This window comes from Kogia breviceps, chromosome 16 (assembly GCF_026419965.1).
Source record: "Kogia breviceps isolate mKogBre1 chromosome 16, mKogBre1 haplotype 1, whole genome shotgun sequence".
NCBI classification, from domain to species: domain Eukaryota; kingdom Metazoa; phylum Chordata; class Mammalia; order Artiodactyla; family Physeteridae; genus Kogia; species Kogia breviceps.
The window spans coordinates 20,488,986-20,513,105 of record NC_081325.1 but is presented as its reverse complement, the minus strand read 5'-3'; the positions used below and the strand labels follow the sequence as shown (position 1 = coordinate 20,513,105).

The 24,120-nt window shown below is 37.5% G+C and overlaps 1 long non-coding RNA gene across 1 annotated transcript in view; it reads left to right on the top strand.

The window, feature by feature from the left end:
- LOC136792802 (uncharacterized) overlaps positions 1 to 24,120 on the top strand; it is a 255,454-nt gene that overhangs the window by 213,936 nt on the left and 17,398 nt on the right. The window contains exon 3 of the long non-coding RNA XR_010837240.1: positions 14,493 to 14,572. This is a non-coding gene — a long non-coding RNA (uncharacterized lncRNA). The remainder of the gene's footprint in view (positions 1 to 14,492; positions 14,573 to 24,120) is intronic.

Here is a 24,120-nt window from a genome sequence, read left to right as displayed (position 1 = left end):
TCTTGGTAATTATGGTAGCTGAAACAGAGAGAGGGAGGGAGGGAGAGAGAGAAGCTTCTTTCAGGGGGACTAGAACACGTAAACTCTGGATTTGTAAACAGCAGTCATTTCTACCATTAAGACTTGGAAGCTGATAGGGTGACCTATGCTTAGAGAATTGTGACAGATCTGTAGAGAAAAGCAAGACTGAGCATAATGGTTCAAGGACTTCTTTGTTTCCTACAATGTTCTAGGCAGTGAGTCTCTTCATGATGCCCAGGCTGGGATGCCCAATGTCCTTCCAAACAGTTTCCTTTTTCAGCTTATGTTAATTTGGCTTAAATTTCCTGCAGTCAAGAGGGTCTTAATGAATCATTGTCATCAGGATTGGAAGCAGTGAGAGACACAAGGAAAGTATTGGTATCTTGCTCGGAAATACACTTATGACCAGAGTAGATTCCTTTCTCTCCTACTGTCTACTACCACTGGGTCATCCTTGGTAGTATAAAGAAAAAAAAACTGTCTTGTTATTGTTATTAACATTTTCCCACTATTTTAAATATTCTATTATTATAATTCTTTATCACAAAGCACTTTGAAACTTTACCCAAAGAGCTTCAGCTTTATTTGCCATTAAATAAAATGTGTAAAACCCGTTATTATTTTAGTGTACATGGATATTAAAAGGATGGAATCCAATGTTAGGTCTGTACCTTGGATAGAACTAAAAAAATATATCAAATTTCTTGCAGGTAATCCTCAATCCAGGAAAACACAAAGATGTAACTGGGGCACTAACCTCTTCATTCCTAACTTATCTTTCTCACTCACGCTGCTTCCCCATTTATCATACCAGTCACCAAAACCCAGCTCTCCAACCTCTGGGTGTATTATCCTCTTCTACTACTCATCTGACTTTTGAAGGAGGCATGTAGAGGAATGAATGAAGAAGGGGTCAACTGAAGGACCAGTCAAATAACCTCTGGTGGGTGGGCTGACACTGTTACAATCACATCATTCTTGCCTAAAAACACTTCACCTTGCTAAGTAAGGTTGGTTTACAGGAGATATTTAAGATAAGGCAGAATAAAAACCTGAAGAGATGGTGGCTCAGAAATCTCCTCAGTATGATGAGACAGAAGTTTCTGAAGTCAAGAAGGAAATATGATAAATAAAAAGTGAGAGGAAATTAGTTTAAAGACCATGACTATGAAAGCTGCAAATGGTATCAAACACCCCACTTCAGTCACCACTGAACATCCAGCCACAGGAAGCAAGGAGAAAAGGAAACAAAGGTCATTACCTTGCATCACATTCAGTGCAATGACAATTGGGTGAAAAATATATATACTTCCCCCTTTTCCTTTCCCATTACCTGATCCCCAGATTAAGCCAGATTAAGTCCTTTGGGAGAGTTAGGGTAATACCTACAGTCCACAGTGTTCTTCCTTTGTTGCTCTTACTACAACCATACTAAAATTCCCAAAATACTATCCCATGTGTGTCGATATTCAACAACTCATTCCCTGGCAAAATGGCTACTAATTAAATCAAGCACAGGATTTCATTTCCCAGGTACCTTACTTGGCTCCATCAAGGATTGTTTTTTGTTTTTATAAATTTATTTGTTTTTGGCTGCATTGGGTCTTCGTTGCTGCGCGCGGGCTTTCTCTAGTTGTGGCGAGGGGGGGCTACTCTTTGTTGAGGTGCACGTGCTTCTCATTGTGGTGGCTTCTCTTGTTGTGGAGCATGGGCTCTAGGCATGTGGGGCTTCAGTAGTTGTGGCACGTGGGCTCAGTAGTTGTGGCTCGTGGGCTCTAGAGCACAGGCTCAGTAGTTGTGGCGCACGGGCTTAGTTGCTCTGTGGCACGTGGGATCTTCCCAGACCAGGGCTCGAACCCGTGTCCCCTGCATTGGCAGGTAGATTCTTAACCACTGCACCACCAGGGAAGCCCAAGGATTCTTAATTCTAGTATAATCTGAATTAATGTTCAGATGTATGACTTATATTGAAGAGCTGACCGTTGGCATTTGGATATTGTAGACCATTTCCACAAGCATGCCTCCATTGTGACAGTATTTTTCAACGTCGTTAGGCTTATTGAAATTCATGTTACATATTCATGAGTCATCGAGCTGTCTCCTAGCCTCTTGGTTAAATTTTTCCTTAACTGGTCTAAACAGTTAGGATGTCTGTTAAATATGTTTATCTTCTCTTTATTTAAGCCAGGGTTTCTTACAGTAAAGTATTGTATCTGGAATGTTTCTTTTGACCCTCCAGTATCTTTTCTCTAAATTACAAACAAGTTCCTAATGTTGGCTGGAAAAAAATTAATTGGAAGGTGAAAGAGGCACTCAAAGTAAATAATGTGAGGGCTCTACATTATTTATACATCTTTAGAAAAGGAATTGCATTAAAATAAGACCAGTTGAGAATCAAATTTAATCTCAGAACTTTTATTGTATAGACTTCATGAATCTTGTTAATATAATAGTGATAAACAGTTGATCACAATCAACTAATTAATACTTGTTCTTTGTTCACTAAAGGTTCTGAGCTAGGCAACAAGATACCAAATGACCAAACCATTATTTTTGTGCACAAGTAGCTTATAATTTTGTTGGAAAAACAGGGAGATAGGCAATTATCACATGTTAGATTATGATTAGTATTAAACAAGGGCATAAGCACCAAGTCATGGGGATTCGAAGAGAACAGAAAGCAATTCTGACTGGAAGAATCAAAAGTTACAGAAGTCTTTGTAGAGAATGTAAAATTTAACTGAGTCCTGAAGGCTAAGTTGAATTACTGGACAGGTAGAGAATAGGGGTGGAGAGTATATTCTACATTGAAGAAAAAGCAGGAGCAAAGACTCTGATATCCGAAACTATATGGAATATTTGGGAAATTGCATAGCTTGGGACAAACAGAAGGTGGTGTTTAAGACAAAGTTAGAAAAATAGTTTGGATGACCTTTTGATAGCATTTTGGGCTTTTTCAGCTAAGGAGCTCCATAGTCAGAACTGTGATTTTTAAAAATAGCCAGGGATAGTGTGTGGTGAATGCAGAGGAAAGGGAGGAGGCTTTTTTTTTTTTTCTGGTAAAATAACTGGCTATTTTATAGTCTGGGGTTAACAAAACATTTGCAGGAAAAAAAAATACCACAAACGAAACAAAAACCCAAATTTAAAAATGGGTAACATTTTTGCTACATATATGATAAAAGACTAGTATTCTTCAATGTGCAAAGAGTTCCTACAAATAAAGGAGAAAAATAAAACAAAAATTCAAATAGAAGAACTGACCAGACAGACAATTCACAAGACATAAATGTCAACTGCCAAACAACTTTTTTCTGTTTCATTTTTGAACAGCTTTTTTTGAGATACTGCACATACTAGAGAATTCACCCACTTAAAGTGTAAAATTCAATAGCTTTTAGTATATTCCCACAGCTATGCATCCATCATCATAATCAATTTTAGAACATTTTCACTACCCCTGAGAGAAATTCTGTACCCCTCAGTCATCACCCTTCTATCTTCCTATCCCCCCAGTCCCAGAAAACAACTAACCTACTTTCTGTCTCTACAGATTTGCCTATTTTGGACATTTCATAAGTATGGAATCATACAATATGTGGCTCTTCTGTTGGTTAATGATATTAAACATCTTTTCCTCTGCTTATTGGCCATTTGCTTATTTTATTGGGAGAACTATTCAGATCCTTGGTCCATTTTTAATTGGGCTGTTTGCTGTTTTTATTATTGTGTTGTAAGCTCTTCATATATTTTTATATAAGTCCCTTTTCAGATAATGTGATTTGCAGATATTTACTCCCATTCTGTGGCTCTATTATATCCTTTACACAGAGAGTTTAAGATGATAGGGTATTGCTCTTCTTGGAATCATTGATACTTTTTATGTTGTTATGTTATTATTATGATCAGTATTATTAATTGGGGAAATATAATTTCTGAAACATACCATGACAGAAAAATTAGATTTTCACTCCCTTAAAATATGCACACATGAAATTTATCATACCACTCTATCTTAAGTGATTGACTATAATATTATGAAAACTAAACAGTTTATAAGTTACGTGTAAGCCTATCAGTATATCTACTGCTAAACGGAATAGAATATTTTTAGGTGTTGTATTAGTTTTCTAGGGCTGCTGTAACAAATTATTAGAAGCTGGATGGGTGGCTTAAAACAATGGAAATTTATTCCTTCACAGTTCTAGAGGCAAGAAGTTCAAAGTCAAGTTGTTGGCAGAGTTGGTTCCTTCTGGGGGTTCTGAGGGAGGATCTGTCCCAGGCTACTCTCTTAGCTGATGATGGCCAGCAATCCTTAGTATTCCTTGGCTTGTAGGTACATCACTCCAATCTATGCCTGTCTTCGCAAGTGTTCTCCCTGTGTATCTCTATGTCCAAATATCCCTCTTCTTATCATGACATCAGTCATTGAATTATGCCCCACTCTAATCTAGTATGACTTCATCTTAATCTGATTACACCTGCAAAAACCCTCTTTCCTAATAAGGTCACATTCACATATACTGGGAGTTAGGATTTGAATGTATCTTTTGGGGGAATGCAGTTCATTCCCCAGCAGGTGCCTTTGACCAATTAAGACTTTCCAAGTAATAAGCCTACATTAGGCTTAGTCTAGGAGCTCAGTGCTACTGGTTTTAAAAAACAGCTAATTTAAGACCAAACTGTGAAAGAGAAAAAGGTGTCCTTTATTAGCTTGTAGCTGATTTTGTTAGTTTTTTTGTGTATCTGATTTTAAAAGTATCTTACACTGGTTACTGGGAACAAGCCCGTGACCCAAAAGGAGTGCTTACTGCTATCTATTTTCCTTGTGCTAGCAGATTTCTACCATGTGCAAACAGTGTTTGTGAAGAATATACAAATTCCCCAGTTCTTGCTTTGGTCTGGCATATATCTAATATTAACTCACTCTTATTAATTTGTGAACACACTTCCTGTCATGACTGTAATCCCTCAAAAAGTATATCATGTCTCATAAAAAATTATCCCATTTCACTTTATCTTTAATTATATTAGCTTTTCCCAGTATCTGTTATTTTACTCTATTCTCTTCTTTCCCAGTTTTCATGTCTATTCCTTCCTACGACTAATGATCATATACCTGCTTTTACATTTTTTGTAGATGATTACAGTATGGAATTTATGACACTTATTCTCACAGTTGTCACAGTAAAAATTAGTAAATTACAGAAACATAGAAGAAATATAAGAATACTAAAGATAGTATTTTGATATATTAGTGCATTTCTATGAATACATATTTTTTACATAATGGAGATAAAATTAAATATAGATGTTTCTATTCTTGTGCTTATTTAGCTTTAATAACATATCATAATTATTTATCACATTTTAAAACACTCTTAACAAAATCTTAACAGCTGAATAATGTTATCACGTGGCTTCACTATAGTGAAGTTACCTAGTATCTCCGTAGAGTTAATCATTCCTCTTTGTTGAAGATTTGGGGGGTTTCCAATTTTTCTTTATTATAAATACTACTGTGATTGCCAATTTGGGATATAAATAATTGTTTACAACCATGATTATTTTCCTAGTACTTATGCTTAGATGGGGAAATAATTAGTCAAAAGGTATAAAGAGTTTAGAAGTTCTTGATATGTATTAATGAATTTAGTAGGGCCAGATTTCACCAGTTTATACAACCTCAACAGTGGATGAGAATGTCTCTCTACTGCAGCTGTACCGCAGTTTAATTTAATTGTGCAAATGAACAATGCTTTTCATTCACTTCTAATTAGGGTATTGAAGAATGCAAAACATCTTTGCTCCCATGGTAACCACAAGAAAAAACAAAACAGGTAAAGTAAACATCATGCTTTGTATTGGGTTATCAAAGGAAATATTGGTGAAATGAATTCTAGAGAAGGAAAAGCCCTTCTCAGATGAGCAAAGAGCAGTGTGAACATGCATACCTGGGATCAACCACCTGGTCTGGGTTTGCGTAGGTAGAGAAGCAAAACTAGATGTTTCACAAGATGTCATTGCAAGAAGAAATGCACTGAACTTTTAAAGTTAGGGTGAGGTGGCAGAACAGATTGAAACCTAGAAGAGCTCCAAATGCAAAATAAATCAGCCAGCTTGATAATCCTCATTCATCCACAAAATTTTACTGAGAAGAAGGCAGTAATGAAGGTGCTGGAAAGCAGAGAGAATTAGTGGCTCTAATTTTACTTAAGTTCTAGAACTCTGCTGGGGGGAATCCAAAAGCTCATCAAACATATCTGAAACTACAGCACAGTCCCTTTATAACTCAAATGCTGCTGAAGATAAAGATATCGATAACTTGATGACAGTGGTGGGAGAGGTTGTAAACTGTGCTAACTAGTGTTGAATTAAATACATTAAAGCTGTGGACCAGTACCAGCTAGACTTGATCCTTTTTGGAATCTGAATAATCAGTCTCTTACCCCAGCAGTCACAGAGAGAATGAGTATTCTCTAGGGAAAACAAAACAAAATAAAAACCAAAAATAACATTTCAGTCTCCATTGTTCTTTAAAACACAGTATCCATAATAAAAGTTAAAACTTGTTGACACACACTGAAAGAAACAACATGAAAATGTAACCCATTAAGTAGAGAAAAAAACAAACAAGAAGTAGACATAGAGATGATCCAGCCATTGGAATAAGCAGATAAGGATTTAAATAATTGCTATGTTTTCCAATTTAAAGGGAAAATGATATAATGGATAAATAGAGATGGGAATTCTCAAGGGAGAAATGAAAACTTAAAAAAAATGGAAATTCTAGAACTGAAAATACAATATCTAAAAACAATGTACTAGACATCTACATTTTAAAAACTGCAAAACATTACTGGGAGAAGTTCAATAGGATCTAAGTAGTAAATATATCAACCATGTTTATGGACTGGAAAATTAAATATTTTTAAGATGTCAGTTCTTTCCAAGTTGCTAATATTGGGTTGGCCAAAAAGTTCACTTGGGTTTTTGGTAAGATGTTATGGAAAAATCCGAATGAACTTTTTGGCCAACCCAGTACTTAATTTATAAAAAACCAAACTCAATTTAAAATATTGGATCGGATTCCAGCTTTGGACAATATCTAGTAGATGAAATTCTCCCTGTTCTTCCTAGAAAATAACACAGAAAACGTAAGAAAAACATAGAATACTCTTAAAGTTGGCAAGAAGAAAGTACACTGGCCAGAGACTTAAGGCCCTGAGTAACAACATGGCAGTGAGTTCCCTGGGTTTAATTTTTGCCTCATGTATCTCAGACTGGGTGTTTAAATACTGGACATACAAATTAGCTCAGACAAGAAACCCAACTCTTTCTCACCAAAGGACCAAGATAAATGCAGCAGAGCAAGAGAAAAAATTTTTCAATAATAACCATTTTACTTCAGGCAAACACTATAGAAAAAATTGTGGCCTCAGCCCACCTCAGTCAACAAAGGCAAAATGACAGGAACTTGACTTCCATTCTCACCTGAATGCAATGAGGCATCAGGGTGGGGTCAGAAAAGTTTGCATGGGGATCCAGAACCTCATACCTATGGGACAATAGTAAGTACCACCCCCATCCTGCCATGCCAGTGAAGGTAATATGGAGAGGAGTAATGAGATGTCATCCCTCTCAAGGTTTAAACAAAGATCAAGAGAGGAACCTGGATTTTCCCCCAAACCTGACAGAGATGAGGCAGCAAGAGAAAAATCACCTTGCCTATAGAGGGAAAATAATTTGAATGACAGTAGATTCCACATAAGAAATTATTTAAGCCAGAAGAAAGTGACACAAGACTTTTCAAGGGCTGAAAGAAAAGAACTGTAAACCCAGAATTCTGTATCCCATGAAAATATCCTTCAGGAATGAAGGGTAAATCAAGATATTCTCAGATGAAAGAAAATTAAGAGAATTTGTTACTGGCAGAACTATCCTATTATAATTTTTAAAAGAAATTCTTGGAACAGTTAGAAAATGATAAAAGAAGGAATATTAGAATGCTATGAAGGGAAAAGGAAAACTGAAAAGAGGAAAATATCAATATCCTCTTGAGTTTCTATGTTTGATGGTTCAGACAAAAATGATATTATTAATAAGACTTTAAATGTATGTAGAAAAGTATTTAAGGTCATCATATTGTAAATAGGGAAGGGCAAAAGGACTTAAAAGAAGGTATGGTTTCTAAAAGTCATTCAAACTGATAAAATGTCAACAGTATTAGACTGAAATAAGTTATGTGTCCATAATGTAATACCTATAGCAACCACTAAAAGCATATACACAAAGATATCAAAAAACATTACAGAAAAAACTACAGAAAAATATAAATGAAATTTCAAAAATATTCAAGTAACTCACAGGAAAGCAGGAAAAAGAAGGAAAAATGAAACAAACAGAAAAACAAGAAATATAATGTCAGACATATCAATAATTACATTAAATGTAAATGATTTCTATATACCATGTAAATATAAAGATTGGTAGTGTGGAGGAAAAAACGCCCAGCTGACTTATGGCTACAAGAAACTCACCTCAGATATACATAACGATATAGGCAGGTTGCAAGTAAAATGATGTAAAAAGGTATGTCATGCAAACATAAAGCAAAAGGAAGTTGCAGCCTCTATAATACTATCTGATAAAGTAGAATTCACAGAGAAAAAAAAATTATCAGGAAGAGAGAGTGATATATAATAAGGAGGTCAACTCATCAAGAAATGGAGCTTCAAATTTGTGAATTGCAAACAAAACTGAAAGGATAAATAGACAGATTCACAATTATAGCTGGTTGGAGACTTCAACAAAATTGACAGAGTAACTAGGCAGAAAATCAGCAAGGATATAGAAGAATTTGACATCATCATCAACCAATCAATATTATAGAACACTCCACCCAACAATATCACATTCTATTTAAGCAATTACATAACAGTTACCAAGACAGAACATACGATGGGCCATCAAACAAGCTTAACAAATTTAGAAGAATTTAATCACACAAAATGTGTTCCCTGACCACAATAAAATCAAACTAGAAATCAGTAACAGAAAGAGAACAGGAAAATCTCTAAGTACTTGGAAACTAAACTGGATACTTTTATTTATCTTTTTTAACATCTTTATTGGAGTACAATTGCTTTACAATGGTGTGTTAGTTTCTGCTTTATAACAAAGTGAATCAGCTATACATACAGCTGATTAGTTGGTGTGTTAGTTTCTGCTAACAGAAACTAATGGTTTCTGGTGTGTTAGTTTCTGCTTTATAACAGAATGGTGGTGTGTTAGTTTCTGCTCTATGGTGTGTTAGTTTCTGCTTTATAACAAAGTGAATCAGCTATACATATGCATATACCCCATATCTCCTCCCTCTTGCATCTCCCTCCCATCCTCCCTATCTCACCCCTCTAAGTGGTCACAAAGCACAGAGCTGATCTCCCTGTGCTCTGTGGCTGCTTCCCACTAGCTATCTATTTTACATTTGGTAGTGTATAAACTGGATACTTTTAAATAATCCACAGGTCAAAGAAAAATTCTCAAGGGAAATAATAAAAAATTGAACTGAATCAAATTAAAAATACAATATATAAAAGTTTGTAAAATGCAGCTAAAGCAGTGCTGAGAGGAAAATTTGTAGCACTAAAATGCTTGCATTAGAAAATGTGTAAAACCTCAAGTTAGTAATCTAAGCTTACACCTCAGTATACTTAAAATATTATTCCAAAGCAAACAGAAGGAAATAATAAAGATAATTGCAAATGTCAATCAAATAGAATACAGTAAAACAATAGAGAAAATAGATGAAACAAAAGGCTGGTTCTTTGAAAAGATCAATAAAGTTAATAAACGTCTATCAAGGCTGACAAAAAAGAGAGACACAAATTATCAATAACAGGAATAAAACAAGAATATCACTACAGACATTGCAGACATCACGTGATAATAAGAAAATCCTAAGAACCAACTCTGCACACATGAATTTGACAACTTACATCTTCCTATGAATCTACAATTATTTCAAAAGGAAAAAGAAATGGGAACAACTTTTGGGCACTCTACAGAAATAGATGCTCAAATGGCCAGTAAGTACATTAAAAACTGCTTAAAATCATTAGTCATATGGAAAATGCAAATTAAAATCACTGGTCATCTAAATGATCCCAAGCATGTTTACATTATTCATTTAGATTATCACTGAAATAAACTGCAATTTTAATAAGCTTGTAAATATTTCTGGATTACTGATTTAGGAAGTATTGCTTTGAGGAATATTCTATTTCTCCATCCAACTACTCCTCAGTCTTTGATTTCCTAGTTTCCCCCAGCTATCATTTTCACATAGCCCTTTGAATTGATGAATCATTGTGGACTTCTTACCTAAGCTTCTAGCACAGCAACTTTCTAGGAGGCTCTTTTCAGGATCTGATCTAATGTCTTATGCACTTGGACTCTAAGGAAGAAGCCCCAGCCCCAAATCCTTCCTCAACCTCCTGTCAGTTACTCTGAAAAGGGGACCACGATCTACCCCTCAAGCTCTCCTCCCATCACTTCTCATGGCCAGCACATCTACAACCAAAATTGATATTCAGCTGGTATGTACAAGTTGTTAATATATTAAACACAAGGGACATGTTGGCAATTAGTCTGAACCTTCCCATACCTTCTTAAACCAAGAGGAGAAAACAGAGAAACAAGGAAAACAAAAAGTATTTGGAAAGTAGTTTGTGTTTAGATCAGAAAATCATATGAATGCCAGACTAAAATGCTTGACATGTTTTTAGGGAGAGACAATAGAGTCAGGAACAGCACAGATGTTTTATTTACCTTTTGTTTGTTTTGGAGAAGAAATAATATGATTTGGCTTATATTTTAGGAAGATAACTCCATGGATAATTTCCCTAAATCATAAGTGGCAAGTAGTAATATTACTTTGTGAAGATTAAAAAGCATAACCAAATATTTTCTGATTTTGACTCAGATCACTACCCCTGGAGAAATTCTCCATAATGAAGCAATCGTCCCAATCCATATCTCCTATGTCACAAGCATATCCATCTCTGGCATTTATATGTCCGAAGATGATAAGTAACCTATAGATCCTTTAAAAGTGTCAAGTTGCTAGGGTTGTAAATGATGAGACACAGGGTAGCTTTGAAGGAGTGATTGTGCACAGGGAAGACCACGTTGGTCTCATCCAGAGAATCAATCAAAAACAGGACAATGCACTCTTTCTACATTTTCCAAAGCTATTAAAAGCTGAACTAAGTGGCCTCCATTTGGGTGGCATATTCTTGCTTCTAACAACGTAACTTGGGCAGCAAGATTTAAAATGTTCTCACTCCACTCTGCCACGCCTCTTGAAAGCAAATGATAGTAAAGATGACATGAATGTGAAAAGGTTAATTTCTAAGTATTTGCTTTTACATTTGCCATATTACGTAAAAAAAAAAGTTTTAATAGTTGATAAATATGTTCAGAAATATTTATCAGGTTCAGAAAATTAAAAATTTCCTTCCTATTTTGAACTTGGCTTTGAAATTTTCCAGCATTACTATATTACTAACATCACCACAAAATTTATGGGTCCGGTAGACAACAAAAGGGTCAGCACTATTGATAACTTGAACTTAATACTTTTTTTTTTCTAATTGCAGTATAGTTGTTGTAAAATGGTGTGCCAGTTTCTACTGTACAGCGAAGTGGAATTCCCTGTGCTATACAGCGTGTTCTTATTAGTTATCTACTTTATATATATTAGTGTATATATATCAACCCCAATCTCCCAATTCATCCCACGCCCCCCACCCCCACTCGGCTTCTCCCCCTTGGTGTCCATACATTTGTTCTCTACATCTGTGTCTCTATTCCTTTGTTGTGACACTGTGGTGTTCACTCTGGGATGCTTAGCAGAACCCTTGACCTCTAACATTTAGGTGCCACTATCACCCCCTCGCAGTTGTGCTAGTCAAAAATATCATCAGACATTGCCAGATGTCTCCTGGGGATGCAAAGATGAAAAAGTGAAGCAATTACCTTAAGACTCTTTGGGCACAGAACATTCCAGAAGGAAGTGCCAATCCCTGAGGTGAGTGTATCCCTGACATGCTTGAGGTACAGCAAGGAGGCCAATGAGGCTGGAGCAGAGTCAGGAAGATCAAAAGAAGTTGGAGATAAAATCATGTAGGTATGGAGCAGAGGAGGTAGATTGTTTAGGGTCTTGAAGGACATAGAAATAACTTTGACTCTTCTCTACCAAAATTTAGGAGTCACTGAATGATTTTGAGCAGAGGTGTAATGTGATGATTTAAATGGAGAAAGAGATAAAATTTCTCTTAGCAAAAAAAAAAAAAAAAAAAACCAAAAATTGAGAAAGTTACTTGGCTTTTGTGTTGAGGGAAGATGGGATTTAGGGAGTGAGTACAGAAGCAAGAAGACGAATTAGAAGACTGCTGTAGTGATCCAGGGTAGAGATTGTGATTGAACCTGTTTTTATGCTGGAATCTATTGTTTTCTTGTGGGAGGTGGCAAGAATGAGGTCAGTATGTTAGTAAGAGTAGTGGTCTCTTAGAGAATTGATTCTTGACTAAGAAAGCCACCTGAGTCTGGTGAGTAGGTCTTTTTCTGGGAGTAGGGAGGCCTCTGGGGGTTGAAAACTCGAACTTGGACTATGTATCATGCAACCTACTTCTTTCTTATTTGGTACTTCCTGTTACAGGTTAGAATGAACAAAAAATAAAATCAATGAAAAAATAATTTTTCACACTGATTGTTTACCATGTTCTAAGCACTGTTTTAAACTTCATTTCTTATAATCCCATAAGGTAGGAACTATAATTATATACATTTTACAGATGAGAAGATAGAACTGAAGCATAGAAGGGCTGAGTACCTCACTCCTGGTTACACAGCTAAAAAGGAGGGAGCTGGGATTTGTATGCAGGTTGTCTGATTCATGGGCCCTCTCAATCACTGCCTTTCATATAAAGTAATTTTTTTAAGTCAAATGATTGCCAAATGGCAAGAAATGGCAATGTTTCTAAACTAGACAAAGAATAGTTGAATAAGCTAACAACAACATAAAACTTCATATCGTGGTTCAACTGAATAAATGAAGAATGCAAAATGGTTTTATTTAGGAGGGGAAAAGATCCTAAAGGCCTGGGCCAGAGACTGAGCAGTGAAGTTCTTGGATCCACAAATCAGAGGACAGCTTTAGGGCTCATCTAGCAGAGCAACGAGGAGCTTTGCTGTAGTTGGGTGAAAATAGGCTTAGCTCTCCTCAGGGCTGGTGCCTTCACCCAGCACAGTGCAGACTCAGTCATTCCACATTAAGACAAAGGTCCTTTTGCCAAAGTGTAAAAGGGATGCAAGATTTTTACTTTCATTAAGTTAGCACCTACTACGTGCCAGGCACTTTGCTAGGTGCTGAGGATATAAATATGGCCATATTACAGCCCCCTACCTCAAGAAACTTCAGAGAGGGAGTTCCCTGGTGGCCTAGTGGTTAGGATTTGGTGTTTTCACTGTGGAGGCCCGGGTTCATTCCCTGGTCAGGGAACAATCCTGCATGCCACGAGGTGTGGCCAAAATAACAACAACAATAAAAGAAACTTCAGAGAGTGTTATCTCATACACCTGTTTATGTTACAATTTGAAAATAAATATGTTTTGAAAGATGCGATATTTCTTGTGTTTATCCTTTCCTTTCTCTGGCCGAGCATGAGAGTGAACAGGTGCTGGGTTCTTTGACTGATAACCCATGTCCTCACATCCTATGATGGAAAATATGGCTATCTGGGTCCAGGTTTATGTACTGGGGCAGCATTTCCAAATTTCCTTGAGCCCTTGATAAGGCACACTAGTATCTAGGCCACCTCAGCTCACTAAAGGACCTGCCTGCCATCGCTCAGTTCTTCTCTGACCCCTTCTCACCAAAATTTTACCATCCATCTGACTGTTTTTGTGACTATCATCATCAATAAAAATCTTAAAGGAGTGATCTTTATGGAAGAAATATTATGTAGAGGGAAAACCAGAGGCCAAGGACAGAACTTTGTGGAACGTCCACTTTTATTACAATGGGAAGAGCATCAATAATACATGAAGGGCAATTATGGACAATACATCTCCATAGAAGCCAAAACCTTGAGCACGTCAAGATTTCTGTTAGGCTAGGACTTGATTTCATTTAATAAGCCGTTTTCTTTTTACTTTCATTTACTACATTGAAGTTTGCCAAAATCTGAGGGGTCTGGGTGTTAATTGATTATTTGGTTCCGTTTCAGATTCAGCTCATACTTACAAAGCATCTATTATATTCCACGTACTTTTTCATACTTTCTAAATAATATCCTGAAACCACGCCTTATTTGAAATGATCTCTAAACTTTACACTGTTCAACTCTTTTGTCTGTATCCTGCCCCTCCACCTCCATTTCCATCTCCCTACCTACCTGCCCACCAAGATGGAAAGGATCTGCTGAAACCACATGGAGCTAAACATGAAGTCAAGACGGGTATTTTCTCACTAACTGCCTTCAGGAAGGTAAGTCACATCTCCATCTCACTCATAAGTGGATTTTCAGAGTCCTGGCTTCTCCAGTTATCAAATAGATTCGCAGATGGAAATGAGAAAGTTCAAGGTGACATCGGGCAAAGCACTGTTGTGATTACTTTTACCCTGAAGGCCATTTCACCAGAGGACAAATAATTAAAGGAGCGCCAGCACCAATAACAGCAAAAGACAAAAGAAAAGATATGTATGGTCTCCCTGGGAAAAACAGAAGTATGAATATTGCTTAAGGCACTTATATAAATATCTTTAATTTGCACAACTTAAGAATTTCAAGCCTCTGGAAGAAAAAGGTGGAGAAACAATAACTTGACTGGAGTTGCCCATACATGTGCTGTAGGTGAAACATTTTGAAGAAATTGTTTCTTTCTCTTTGGAAAATGTGATATTCTTGATCCATTTAGTATCTCAGCGCAGAGCATCTTTATCATTAGATTTACTTCCTTGGTCAAGAAATTAAGGCTTGTGGAGATTTGTTGGAGATTACAGTTCCCTGTAGAACCAGGTGAGGAATTATAAATTTGAGCTCGTAATTCTTAGTTCTGGGCAAAGGTTTCAGAGGTTATGTTTGCTTTTAAAGTCAGACAAAGAATCTTCTGTCACATCCCCTAGAATTGCCCATGTCAGCTACCAAAAAACACCAATGGGAAGTTCTTCCCTAATCTGAGTCGATTCTCACAGAGTGTTAAAAGATTATTTGTCCAAGAACTTGAAGAATATCTAACCATATGAGATGAAAACTACGTTTTATTTTGGTTCTGTGCTCATTCAATATGCATGTAGGCCAATGGTCACAATTAATGAAAAGCCAAATATCCTCTTTCAGGCCATTCACAAATCAAGCGGACGGAAGGAAATAATAAAGATAAGAGATTTATAAATAAACTTGAGCAGAGAAAACAACAGAGAAAACTAATGATACCAAAACCTGGTTCTTTGAAAAGATCCATAAAATTGATAAAACGCTAGTCAGACACATCAAGAAAAGAAAGAGAGAAGACACAAATTACCAATATCAGGAATAAAAGAGGAAATATCACGCTGGATTCTCCAGACATTTAAAAGTATATTAAGGGAATATTACAAATAACTTTGTCTATAAATTCAACAACTTAAAATAAATGGAAAACTTTCTTGAGAAACACAAGATTCACAGCCTGTTCCAGGGAACAAAATAAGAAGAAACACTTCCCACCATGTTTTGAGGCCAGAATTAGCCCCTTACCAAAACTGGGCAAAGATATTTTAAGAAGAGAAAACTGCAGAACAACGTCCCTCCTGAACACAGATACATAAACCCTTAACAAGCTATTAACAAATTGAATCTAGAAATACATAAAAAATATTAAATCACTACTAAGTGGGGTTTATCCCAGGTATGCAAATCGGTTCAAGGTTTAAAATCAACTGATGTATTTCACATACTAACGGACTACAAATAAATCTGACCAACTCAAAGTAGACACATTGTATAAAATTCAGTATCCACTCATGAGCTTTAAACAAATCTCTAAGACAACTAGGAAGAGAAGGAAACTCCTCCAACCTCATAAAGGGTATTTGTGAAAACCTACAGGTAATATCATAATTATAAAAGCTGAATATTTTCCCCCATAACATTAGGGGGAAAAGCAAGAATCTCGCCTCTCACCATTGAGCTGGATGCTCTGGCTATTGTACTAAGGCAAGAAACAAAAATAAAAAAGGTCTACAGACGAATGTAAACTGTCTATATAACAGTACGATCACATACATAGAACCCCCCCCCCCAAATATACAAAACAAAGCTGCTTGAAATTGTAAGTGATTTTGGCAAGGCTGCAGGATTCAAGGTCAGTACACAAAATCAATGGTATTTCTATAGACTAGCAATGAACGAGAGGAAATTGAAAATTTCAAAATAATCCCATTTATCACAGCCTCCAAGACCATAATACACCTCGGAATAGATCTGACAAAAGATGTTCAAGATTTGAATGGTGAAACTACGAAGCTGTACAAATTGAGAGGTATTTATGGATTAGAAGACATATATTGCTAATATGTCAATTCTCCCCAAACTGGCCTGCAGAATCAACACAATCACAATCGAGATCCCAGCAGGCTTTTTTTTTTTAATTGACAAGCTTATTCGAAAATTTATAAAGAAAATACGACATACTAGAATAGCCAAAACAACTTTGAAAAAGAAAAAAAGCTAGAGGACTTACACCATCTGTGCTACCCCCAGGTCCCTCCCTGCCTGCATGATCCTGCTTTGAGACTCTCCTTTGACAGCTCTCAGGTTCCATCCACCATCCACCCCGCAGCGGTCTCCATAGCGCATTTCTAAGATCCAAGTCGACTTTCCTCCTTTTCCTCTCTCTCACTCCCACCCAAGGGGTCTTTCGTTCGGAAGAAAATGAAACCTTTATTCTTTCCTGCTTTATTCTCTTAGGTGGAATTCCTTCTTTCTCTACAACATTCCCCTCGGGACTCAGAAGGGAATCATAATTGTCAAATGTTGATAAGTTGTTAAAATTGTTGAAAGAGCATGCCCATGGGACTTTTCTGCTGAGGGGAATTTTTGACTGGGGTGGAATTGCTCTATGACTTGAAATTGTTTTTGTCTTGTTTCGTTTTTCAGAAAAAGGGATGGGGAGGCGGAAAAAATTTATTTATTCAAATACTTAACATGAAGGTTTTTTCTACCTGCTGTTTATGTGAACGTAGATCAGTTTATACGAAGGTAACTGCTCTCAGCCGTAGTAGGGAATCTCGCCTTCTGCGCAAAGCAGCTTGGTAAATAAATATTGACACCTCCTAAAACTCAATATGGAGAGTGCTCAGAGATGAGCTCAAAATGTAAAAGGCACTTTCTTTTCTCTTTTTCTCTCCCCTTCTTCCTTTCCTTCTCCCTTCCTATGTTCTCCTTTCTTTCTTTTCTTTCTTCTTTCCTTTCCTTCTTCCCAGCTATCCAAGCAGACCAATGTCTAGTTTAGACCTACATATGTCTGACTGAACCAAATCATCAAATGGGCAAAGATGAATTTGAGCAATAGTCAGGTTTACAGGCAGTTCATTGTATCATTTTGAGTTGAGACCTGGGATCCTGGAATAAAAATGTGAAGAAAAGTGTTCTGCTTTAGTACTTGGATTGGTGAAGGGGAAATTCAATTCAATTATCTTAAAAATCCATTAGCTAATGAATAGCTTTATCAGTGTTCCCAGAAAAATTTGGCTCAAGTGCTTTGGTGGATAATGGCTCAGTTTAGAAGAGATCAAAGAGGGGATGCATTAGGAAAGATATGACCCATTGAAACTTGCACTGTAAGTCAGAATATATCATTCGGTAGGGATCAAACATCTGAGAGTTGGGCTAAAGAAAATATAGCCACAAATTCTTCTAAGCACAAGCCTTCTGAATTTGCAATTCTTTTCTTTGAAAGGTGAGTGGGTGATTGAATTCATTGAGAGCCTATACAAATTACATGCTTTGTGAATAAGGAATTGATTGAAAAGAGTGGTCTATTTGTTGACTCTGTCAATGCCTGCTTCTCTAATTTAGGACTTAAGGCTCAATCATCTGTGGCATAAATGCAGTAGGGCAAATTCACAGGTGCATATAATTGAGAGCTCAAATCAAATATTCCTTCCTCAAAGACGCTTTCCTTGACCCTCTAGGAAACACAATCCCTCCCTAGTTGCCATTCTACCTCATTACCCTATATTTTTTTTCTGTTTATGGTCTTTCGACTTCCACCAAAATGCAAGTTCATTCTGTTTTGGGAGCAGAAATTCAGTGTCTTGTATCTTTGCAACTTAAAACAGGGTCTAGAATGCACAAGTTACTCATTATTTAACTGAATGTCTAACACACTAATTGCCAAACATATTCACAGATGATGCCCATAAAGGTGTACTTTTAAGTCTCCTAGCTCTAAGGATACAGGTAGTCACCAGGGATAGTCGCATAAAAAAATTAGTCAATGGCTGAGTGAATGAATGAGCACAGGTGCATGAGCAATCTGAAAACTCAGCTGTGAGCTGAGAGTAAAAGATAATGATTCTGAGTTTTGAGTTTCTATAAAACGACCATGACATGTTTCAGGGACACTTCTATCTTGCATCACACTTTGGATACGAGTTCCTTTATAATTATCAGCAGTTCCTAGAAGCCACTTGCTCACCTCCATCTTCTCTAACTGAATGTGTGTACAAAGCACTTTTCCACACACCTTTTTGGGTTGTATTCAACTCTACACTTCAACTTGTCTCAAATTTTCTGAACAATTAACACTTGTTTGTACCATCATCATCTCAAGTCACCAAAAATCATTACTGACCCCTTCTATGTGATAGTTATGGGCACGGTGGTGGACACTAGGCAGAAGAATGCCCCCCACAAAGATGCCCATATCCTAATTCCAGAACCTATTAATATGTAAACTTACATAGCAGAAGGGACTTTGGAGATGTGATTAAATTAAGCCTTGAGTGGAGGATGATCCTGGATTATCCAGGTCAGCTGAATGAAATCACAAGGGGCATTCATTACAACCTTTACATTCTCACCCAGGCCTTCACTCTCCATTCGCAGTCAATGTATTTATTACTTCACAATTTAGCTGATGCTGCAACTTCCTGATGATCTTCCCTATTTCTGATTCTTTCATCCTCCATACACCAACTAGATTTATTTTCTTATACCAAGCCTCTTGATCATGGAGTTCGACTCTTAAGGTGTTATAGACTGAAGACTCAGCGTAGCATCACTATTATCCAATGCATCAGCTGTACATCAGTCTTGCTTGGAAACTTTCAGTTCCTCCATAGTCCTGCCCTACACAAGCCATCTTCTGTAGGCTGGCATGTTAGTAAAGCCTTTTGTTATATTAATTCGATCTTTCTAGTTATATCTCTCTCTACCTATTCTCCAAAACTGAACCAAATGCTCTCAAACATTCTCTTCTTACTTCTTCACCTTTTTCATGCTACCTTTGTTGCCTAAATTCTTCTTCTCATAATATCGATTGGAATGTTATCTGTCCCTCAAAGTACAGGCCCCAAACAACGATGTTGTCCTAAAGAGGACACCACTATCATATAAACGAAGACTCACTGTCTCTCCCTCTCCTTCCCTTCTTCCCTCCCTCATCTCAGCAGTCAAGCTATGCTGTAAATCACCAGAACTGAAGTGTATGGACCATCTGGCTCCTAGAACTTTTGCTCCAGGCCAAACATTTTCTAGAAAGTTTCTCTCCCAACCGACTAACTTTGTTCCATCGTTGGTTTGAGGGCATGTCATGGCTTCTTGGTGACAAGATGTCTCCCTGGGTGTCTCTCTCATGAACTGAAATTAGAGGGGCAACTTGATGCAGGGAGGGAAGTTCTGGTCTAAGAGCAAGGATTCCAGATTCATTGGGGTCCTTTGCCCCTCTTGAGTTATATAACCTGCATTAAGTTACTTAACTTCTTTGACCTTCAGATTTCTCATATATGCATGGGGATTATACCCAATTTCAAGGTAGAAGTGAAGAACCTACGAAAAACAAAGGAAATGTGTACTTGCAAACAATATGCTTGGTTGCTCTGCACGTTAGAAATCTTAGCTCTCACATGTTTCAGGCTTGGTTTGGTGGCAGGAATTTAGTGGAGTCATCTAACGACTCCAATGCAATTATATGATACTTGCTATTATTGCAATGAAGATGCAAGATGGTGCCGACCTTAGGTGCGCGCGAGAAAAAAAAAAAAAAAAACCTTTACTAGGTCTGCATATGCTGTGAGGGCGCCTGTGCACACTCACTCCATTCAGAAAACAGAGGAAACCGGTCCTCAAATACCCTGTGATCCAAATAGGTAACTGATCTCAAACATGAGAAAGGCGCAAAAAATATACTGCAGCAAACAAACAAAATGGTATCATGCTTATATAATAATAACAATAACAAACATAAAGCATTGACCATGCAGTAGGAACTATTTGAAGCATTTTGCATGCATGACTGTATCCACTCCCCATAACAAGCTTATGTGATAAGTGCTATTGGTATCTTCATTTCACAAATGAGGAGACTGAGGTACAGGGAGGGGAGGTAACCTGCCCAAGGTCACAGAGTTAGTAGCAGAGCTGGAGTTCCATGCTCTCAACCACTCCATGCCTCTCAAGGGAGGCATGCCATCTCACACAACTGAAAATAACCTTGTCCTAATTCCTGCCACGATTCTGAGACTAGAGTTTGCGTGAAGAAATAAGAATTCTCATTTCCTTATTTCTTAAGATGATGAAGATTCACCTCAAGTATCACTTCCTACCAGGGAGTCCCACCTGACCATCCCCCTTCTCTCTCTTCTCCAGATGGTCTTAGTGACCCAAGTCCATGCTCTACGCATACATGGCACCTGGGCTTCCTTCTATCGTGACACTTAAACCACTCAGCAGAGATGGTTTTTCTTTTTTGTCTCCTCTTCTACGTCTTCAAGTTCTTGAGAAAAAGTGTCCTTTATCTTTATAACCTCAGCATTTAGCATGGAGCTGGGATCTCAATATATGTGTGTGTAGAATGAATGCCCATAAATGTTTTTAGTCTTTTTCATGGCAGGTTTTATATAGGAACCATAGGTCTCTTCAATAGAGGGTGGTTGATGAAAGGAATCAATGGTGACATGATAACTGGCTAATTCTGTGGCTATGGCACATGTTGCGTGTTGTCAGGGATGGGGACGGGAGTGGCAGAAGGTCAGTGAAGTGGAGTGTATTTTACTTCCTTGATCATTGTGAGACATCGGTGGAAACAACAGAGGCAAATCCATGTTCTTGAACCCTTGCAGCTCTCTACTGTGGAGGCTGCTGTGGCAGCAGTCACCACCCACCCTACCCCAAGTGGACTCAGTAGCCAGAAAATGCAACACAGCCAGGTAACTTTCACTATGTGTACTTGTCATGAGCCAGTGTTTTACCCTGGTAACTAGTGAAAACAGAACTTTCTCAAGAAAACTAAGTCCCCTGGACTTTGCAGGAGAAAGATGTAGGAGAGTTGTGGCTGAATGGGAGAGACATACACTCTAGCTTTCTCCCAATCACAGTTTTGAGGCTAAGGGAGCTCTTTGAAGTTTAAGATGACAACGCTTCTAAGCAAAAGAATATTCTATTCCAGGAAAGGTGGTGAATAGCAGGGGCCTACATTTACCAATTTGATAATGATAAAATAATACAGTTTGTCAACTGTAAAACTCCACATATTTTAATTAATACTTTTGTAATCCCCTACACTGTGCCTGCATGGAATTAACACATACGTGTGATGAGGGAGGAATGGAAACTTAGTTCTTTGGGAAGAAAAGAGATGAGGAAGAGAAGAAGGTCCAGGGGTCAACTCAACTCAATAAGCATTTAGTCAGACAGCCCCGTGCGGGATGGTAGAGTGTGTAAAGTTGTCAGGCGGGACTTCTGAACAATCCATGGGAAGAGGAAGTGGGAATGAGACCAGGCATGCAGAACTCTTGAGAACATGTCTGGATACGAGGAGAGGATGAGAGAGAACAAGGAAAGGCCTGAGAGAGTTCACAAGAGGTCCCTGGACACGGTGACATGCACCTAGACTTGGGTGTCATCTTTCATGGAATCTTAGAAATTGAGATGTAATGACTGTAATGATTTCAACCCATGTAGAGTGTGGGTTCTGGGATTTAGATTAGAACCGATGTCTTGCCATATCTTTCCCCTCTGCCTCCTTCTATACCCTTTTGTGTTTCTGAAGAACTATGAAATGAAGTCAAAGAACTGTTCTTTTTAAATTTTTTATAAACACTGTGCTGCTTTTGGTGGGGGTGTGGGTGAGGAGCCATGACCATCTTTAACTATAAATTCTCAACGTGGAGCTTCAATACCTGACTCTCTCCAAGTTCAGACTTCAGGTTTTGTACGCTCATTTTTAAGACTCACCCCACCACCAATGTTTGTTCCACAAGATCCTATTCTCTTAAGATGTTAAGTGAAAGAAGTATTTCTGTCTCTCTCTCTCTCTGTGTCTCTCTCTTTCTCTCTCACACACACACACATGCTCACAGAAGTTTCTTGGCCTTGCCCCAGGTTCAAATTATTATCGCTAGCTAATTCATAGATTTTCATCATTTCAACTAAAATATTTATGGAGCCCCTTCTATACACTTCATAATATGTTAGATGCCACAGAAATATACTGATATCATATAATCTAGCTGAGAAGAAAAATATTGTTTTAAATGCTTAATGAATATACTATGTATATGCATACAATATACTACTGTATTTTGCTGCTTTTAATTTTCTTATATGTTACCTACTTTGACTCTCAAGCAACTCTGTGAGCTTCATGGGAGAGTTACCCATATTCCCATTTTTTGGATGAGGAAACTGATTTAGGGAGTTAATAACCAGCCCATGATCACACAGTCCATAGGTGACATGATCAGGAAGAGAAGCCATGTCTCCTGAAATCTGACCCACCGTTCTACAACTGCCTCATTTGTCCTCTGGACAAGACTAGGTAGAGGCAAAAGCTCACAGTATTATGAAGGGGACTCTGAATTACAGGACTTGGAGAGGAAAGCAGAGTAAAGAGTCTGAAAGTCAATGGGGCATGAGGCCAAAACGGGAGACTGGCTGAGTGGGAATGGAGCTAGAAGAGTGAACAATGCTGAGTAGACATGGGAAAGGTACCAGCTGGAAAGAAAAGGCAGAATGGATGCCTACTCTTGCCAAGTTGGTACGTGATTGAAGCAGGATGAATCAGTAATTGAAAGCTGAAACTTTCTTCCAGGAAAAGATTTCACATCTCTGTCCTACCAATAATAAGATCCAAGAGGAGCCAAGTATTAATTAGCTGACTGAGTACATGAAGATCTATCTAAACTGAGGGCAAGCCAGGCTTAAGAAATAGGAGACACTTCTCCCTAAGTTGATCCAACATAAAACTTTTCAAAATGCCAGCAGAAATTGAGGAGCCAATCCTAAAATTTATATAGAAATGCAAAGAACCCAGATTAGGCAAGAAAAATTTGAAAAAAAAAAAGAGTAAAGTTGAAGGACTTTCAATCCCCAATTTCAAAACTTACTGTAAAGCTGCAGTAATCAAAACAGTTTGGTAGTGGCATAAGGATAGACTTATAGATCAACAGAACAAAATTGAAAGTCCAGATATAAGCCCTTGTAGTTATAGTCAATTGATTTGGGGCAAAAGTGCCAAAGTAATCACTGGTGGAGCAGATACTCTCCTCAATAAATGGTGCTGGGACAACTATATATCTGCATACAAAAACAGTTAATTTAGACCCCTCCTCACACCATACACAAAATTTACTCCAAAAAGTGAACGTAGACCTAAATATAGGTGATAAATCTACAAACATTTTAGAAGAGAAAGAAACTCATAACATTGGGTTAGGAAATATATACTTGATATAACACTAAAAAAATTGAATTGAAATCTCTGTGTCAGTAAGTTCTTGCTCATTCTCTGCTCTGCTCTGAGCCTATAAACCCATCAATTACCAGTAAT